This window comes from Gavialis gangeticus, unplaced genomic scaffold (assembly GCF_001723915.1).
Source record: "Gavialis gangeticus isolate Ggan-Ray unplaced genomic scaffold, GavGan_comp1, whole genome shotgun sequence".
NCBI lineage: Eukaryota > Metazoa > Chordata > Crocodylia > Gavialidae > Gavialis > Gavialis gangeticus.
The window spans coordinates 96,687,686-96,694,266 of record NW_017729025.1 but is presented as its reverse complement, the minus strand read 5'-3'; positions in this window follow the sequence as shown (position 1 = coordinate 96,694,266).

The following is a 6,581-nucleotide window of genomic DNA, read 5'->3' as shown; positions in this document are numbered from 1 at the left end:
ATATATATATATATATATATATAATGGAGAGAGAGCCAGGCAGGGCTGAAACCATCTTTTTTGCAAGGAGAAAAAGATTCTTGCCAATGTTTATTTCTAGAAAATTCCAGAAGTTTGGGATTTGAAAAAGGAGCTGTGTCTTACTAAGGAAGGATTTTTTTTCCTTTTGCCATACAGTTTATTTCAAGGAAAGGGCCATTTTTCAGAAGTGGTAACAGTAATGCAGCTGAGAGCCTCCAGGGACTTTTATGAATTTTTATTCCCCTTGTACAGATAGAGAAATGGAGCCACACAAAGTTATAGGACAATGTAATGAAAGGGGCCTGAGAGACCCCACGAGCAAGACCCAGAACCCCAAATGGGCTGAACAAGCTCCCAATAAAACACAAAACTCACTCCCGGAGCAGGAAGCAGCAGGGTAGCGATGACGTACCGTGTGGTTTAAGAGCCAGCTGTCAATCAAGCTGGGCGGTGCCGGGCTGATGACATCAGCCCCCAGCACCACTGCGGGAGGTTTAAAAGACACCCAGAGTGCCGGGGAAGAAGGAGGAGAGCCTTCACCAGTTATGGCAGAGGCAGGCAGGCTTGGGACACTGAGGCAGAGAGGTGTCAGAGCCCCATGGCTCAATATATACTGGGCAGCATAGGTGTCATGCTCCCATGCCTAGGGAGTGAGGCCTCAATTACTAAACAAATCCAGCGGCTTGAGTGAGTTGGGAGTGTTGCCAGCAGGCTGAGAAGGGCATCAGCCAGAATAGAGGCAACCATCCAAGGAATTAGGTTTCTCTTCATTTCTTTCTTTTTCAGCTTTTATTTTTCTTTGAGAGAAGGCTGCCTGGGACCAGTAGAGTTCTAAGGTCTGAACTTAAACTCAGGATTGTTGCCCCTTTGCAGACAAGGGGTTAGAGCAACCCAGGTAAGGCTAGGAAGTGCCTTTGGAATTGCCCCAGGTCAAAACCTGAACCAAGCCAGGACCCTGTATCAGTCTATTGTCTCAATCCCAACAGCTGGTGTGTGTCTGGGGGTATAGGGGAAGTGTAGCCCTCTTCATCAGATGCTCTTGGATCTGTGAGTAACCCCAAGTGGGACCCCTGTATTAAACAACACTGAACCCCTGCTATTCGGTTGTTTATTATCAGAGTCATGGCAGGTGAGTTGAGGGGAGGCCTAACTTGGTGGGGACTCTTGGATAATTGGGAGCATTACAGACAAATTTGTTCATTCATTTTTGGATTTTTGCTGTCCAACTCAAGACAGTTAGTGTCTGATGACCAGGATGTTGGGCAACTTCAGTTTATTATCTTAATATAGACTTACATCTGTGTAGTGCCACTGAGAACTTGGCCTTAGATATCTCAAATTGGACACCCATAATTTGAGATACTTGAAAATGTTGGAAAAGTCAAAATTTAAGTTGAAATGACCTGGCAAGTCATTTTAATGCTGTAGCCAGTAAACTAAACAGAACAGATGGGGAGTCTTATTCCCTTTATGATGTTTTCATATTTGAGCACTTTATACATAATAGAAGAGGTATGTGTCCATTACCATATAAGATAAATGGCTTCTATGAAGTATCACGTGCCAAAACTTTGGCTGAAGAAACGGTCATAGTACAGGTGGGATTATAGTTGCACAGGAATTAGAATTCAGAATATCTGATTTTTGGAAAAAAAATGGATGTTATAAAATTTTGGTTTTAGTCTGATTTAGAAAGGGCCCATTTAAAACAAAACAAAACAAAACAAAAAATGTTATGCAGGAACTGGGAATTCTATCAATCTTCTTTTTGTTCTGGAAATAGCATTTTAAATGAAACATACTGCCTGGCAGCTGCTGAATGAAACCGATGCAAGGCTTGTTAGTTTCACTGGTGTCCACTTGAATTTCATTGTGGAAACTGACAATCCTGTTAATTTTACTCAGCATCTGTTAATGTTTCCAGAGCCTGCATCTCTGAGGCAGGAGGACTGGTCCTGCTATGAGGACTGGTCACGGGTGAGATCTAGAGGCTCTTCAGAATCTTAGGCTAGATACTACCTAGGTTGCAGGAGCTGGGCAACCAAGGGACCAATTAGGGAACTCCGGTGTATGGTTTCCTGGAGGTTTCAGTTTTGAACCAGCATCTTCTGATGGAACCATGTTTTAACTGCAAAATTCTCAACCATCCCAAACTGTTATGATGAAGACCCATTGATCCCAGACCATACTGGAATTAGCAAAAAGCTCTTGCTCAGTTACTCCACTCTTCTCCAGTCACTAGCTCTGTAACTCCTGGGCTGCATTCAGTGTGCCTGTGGTAATGCATCTTTAGGTGCCTGCCACTTTAAGGCTGAGAGCAGGCAGCCGGCAGGTGTGGGCCAGCCCTGATGATGCAGCCAGAACAACAACACCTGGGTGAGCCGCTGCTCACAACACCCTGGAGGTAAGGGAGGAATTACGGAGATGATAGGAGGTTCCTAGGGGTCCAGTGGGGTCCCAAGCCCCAGTAAAAAGGCAGTGGTCCTAAAGAGAACAAGGCCCAGCCTGGGAACTGGCTTATTGTTTGCAGGCCTACACAGGGGCTAAGCCAGGGGCAGGTAAAATACAGCCTGTGGGCCAGATTCGGCTCGCCAGGCCAGTCTATCCAATCTGCGGGGCACCTACAAAATTTAGAAAATTAATATATATCTGCTCTGGGCTCCCTGTCAAAGATGACAGGAACCAGGGGCAGTAGGACCCAGGGGAAGCCCCCCCACACCCAAAGTGTCTGCCTATGGTAGCTTTCCCTGCATGCAGCCAGCTGCTCCAGCACCACATGGCCCCTGGCTGCATCACTGGACTGCAGGAGCAGGGGCGTGCCGGTATCCCGGGGCCAGGAGAGGGTGTGTGTGTGTGTGTGTGTGCGCGCGTGCGTGTGCACAATGGTGAAGGGAAAGAGAGCAGGAGAGACAATGAGGCAGGCTCACTGTGTGTGTTCATACGGCAAGTCCCACAAGCACCCCACACCATACACCCATACACATGCACCCACATACCCCCTTGCACTGCCATACATGCAGACCCACACCCCCTCATGGAGCCCAGCTACCCTCCCCACCAATATATGCCTCCACAAACCCCATACCCATCCACAGCCCACATATCCACACCCACCCACCGCCCTGCACAAACCTATACCCAGCCTGCATGCTCCCCACAGTTTAGAAGAGTAAGAATTCATTTTAAGGTGTCATGCAAGCACCTCTATGCACACTACACAAACGCATGTAAATTAAGACAAAATAATTTTTTAAAATCAAATTAATGAATGTTGTAAATGTTCACTTGTTAGAATATAATTTGGTGTTTTTCTGGTTCTGAGATGGCAAAACCCCTTGCTGAAAGGAGTACTTTTGGGGGCAAGGGAAGGGACTTCTGGTGTCAAAGGGCGGGGGTTAGGAGGTGGGACCTCTGGTCCCAAGATGGCAACCAGGGGGGCAAGGTACTTGTCAAGGGGCGGGGCTACCCATGTGGCCCTCAGCAGCTTGCCATAACTCAGTAAGTGGCCCTCTGCCCGAAATAATTGCCCACCCCTGGGCTAGGCAAGCCCCTGATTTAGAATAGGCAGGGGTGAGGCCTGGGGCTCAGGTGAGCCCAGTTGAGAGTAGAGCCATGCTATTGTGATCTCTGGGACTCTAAGCAAGCCCAGTGTGAGATGGCTGTATGGTGAGGCCCAGAAGGGAACCCCTGCTGCCCAAGGAGGTCAGCTGCTGTGGTGTGGGGACTAGAGCACCCCAACTGGTCAATGCAAGAGGGTCAGGGCCAGAAGGCCAAAGGGCAATGAAGCCCAATGTGAGGGGCAGGCCTGGGCCACGGTGGATTATCTGGCACCCCGCCTGGCCTGGAGGCAGGGCCAGAGCCTAAGGAGGCTGAAGGTCCCCTCGATTGTGGGGGCGGCCTTCACTGTCTAGGGGAAGAAAGGCTCAACAAGACAGCAAGGTCCCTTCCGACCCTACAAACTATGAAACTGGGCATGAAGGAGGCTGGAACTAAGGTCCTGTAGAGGGAGCAGCCCAGGAATAACATGTTGCCCAGTAGGGATAAGACCAAAGCAGATAGGCTTGCGTTGGTCCGGGGTAAGACTGAAAGCTGCACCCTGCTAGGGAAGGGTGGTCTGGTGGGGCTGTCCGTGGCAGGACAGTCCTGCAGAAATGCCAGGCCAGTTACCTCCTCAGTCAAAGGCAGGTAGAGTCATGTTAAAACCTCAGCCCCCACATCTTGCTGGGTTACCCACATCTAGGGACAGGCACAGGGGCCAGGCACATCTCCGGATACTTGAGCCCCATGGGGTGCAAGACCTTGGAGGCCCCAGTGAGGGGGCAGAGATGTAGAGAGGCCTGAGTGAGACAGCATACATGGAAGGACCAAGTGAGGAGGCATACGTGGAAATGAAGGCCCTAGCGAGAGGGCACAAGTGGAAGGCCCTAGTAGGAGGGCATAAGTTGATGCTCCAGGAAGGGGGGCAGAAGGGCGAAAGTAAGTCTACAGATGCTTGAGGCTGCAGTTGGGCCAGAGGCTGAGACCCTGGTAAGTCCTCAGACCTGGTGAGGCCAAGTTTGGGTGAGAAATGAAAAATGTTGGGCAAGTAGTTGGCCCCAATAAGGAGGCAAGAGAGACAAGTTACCCTGAGAAGGGCTTAGGTCAGGGCTCTGCCCAGGATGAGGTGAATTGGCTGGCCACCGTTCAGATGAGGGTTGTGAGAGAGCCCAAGAGGCTGCGTGCTGGCCAGCCAAGGAGTGTGAGTAGGCAAGCCTGATGGCCCACATGGTCGCTTAGGGGAGCAGGGCAGGTTGGGTGTGGCCCAGTCAGGAGCAGTGTGCAAGAGGCCTGTTGAGAGAGGGCAGAGTAGAAAAGGCCCCACTGAGAGGGGGGTGGTATGAATGAGGCCTGATGGGATGGAGTGAAAGGATGAATGCATGAGGCCTAGCAAGGTGTTGAGATTGACTCAGCCATGAGCCAGATCAAAGAGCAACTCTAGGATGCCATCTGTGAGGCACTGAACATGATTAGGGGAGGTTGGAGTTGTGTACAGTGCCCCCTGGCATCGGGGGCACTGTAAAATGGGCAGCCTTCCATATGTATACACCAGTTTTGGGAACAGCAAGTCATGGCAGGAGAAACTGGTCAGACTGCCCTACTTAGATAGGTGGGTGGGCCGACGTGAGACCCCCGCCCTGGGATGGCCCCCTGTCACAGTGCCCTTTTATAAACTAAGCCTTTACCAGTATTTGTTCCTTTTGGAATGCAAGAGGTTTGCCAAAGCCTGACAGCAGTTCTCCTCACTTTTCTGGCTTCTACCTGTGGTGCAGAAACTAATGTCCATTTCCTGGAGTTCTTCACTTCACTTTCTCATGCTGTTTTAATTGTTTTGGTATATTTATTACTGCTGCCACATCACCTGCCAAATGTAATGATTCTAAACTGCTGAGTAGGCTGCTTCTGTGCCGCTTTCATTGATCAAGTCCTCTATTTATTAATTTATCTCTCTTCATGTTTTTTATACATGTCTTCTGTACAATAGCTTTTGTCTCTTCCTCCATCAGTTCTTTCCTCACTCCATCTCTACAATTATCACCTTTTCCTCTCTGTCCACTTTTCTTTTCTTGGCTCCCATGAGCCTTACTGCTTTCTGTCTTTTCATCCATATGGCACTAGTTCTCCCACGTTGTTCATTGCCAGTTTTCTTCTTACCCTGCCATCCTCTCTGTCTTAGCTTCATTTAAGTAACCTCCATCCCACCGTGACATTCCCTTTATACCTCTCTTGCCTGTTTTGAGCTCCATTTCTAGGATCATACTTCACTCTCAGTGAAAGTTCATTAGCTTCCCAATATATTTTAGCCCCCTAATATATTTTTTAAAAATGACTTCATGTTGCTGGAGGCATATGATCTGCAGAAATGCTGGTGCTCTGCATGGAAATATTTCAGCTGAAAGAATAATAGGAAATGGAATGAAGAAGAGAGAAAAATGATGCTTTCATCCCAGACGTTCTACCAACATACAGATTGGTATTCACAAACACCAGTGATGAATTAAAACACAAATTCCAAAGGGATGATCCTAAATCATACCTTCTCAGAGGCTCCTGTATCTTCCTGAATAAAAATGCAACTGATGCAAGACATGAGGGCGGAAGATTTTTGTAATTTAGTGATGGGTAATGAGGAGACAGCTGAGAACAAACCCACTCTAGTGGGTTTTATTTTAAGGAATGCACCTCATTTTAGATCCAATAGAACATACAGGAGTCTCTAGAACAACTTTTGATCACCCTATTTTACTAATACCAGAGCAGACTGCATATGACCTCCTATTTAGGAATGAAATTGAGAGGCTGAAAATGTGTAAGCTATGTGTGTAACAGCACCATACTAAAAGGAAGGAGCTTTTTGCGTCTAGTAATTTCCATGTTGACTTTCTTGTTTGTTTTCAGTCACTGTTGTTAACTATGATAGATATGCTATTAGATTTAATTTTAAAAAGCCAGTTAAGGTTGCTAAGTGACAATGATTGAGTTACCAACTTCATAATTAAAAAAAAAACAACCCCCCCCCCCCC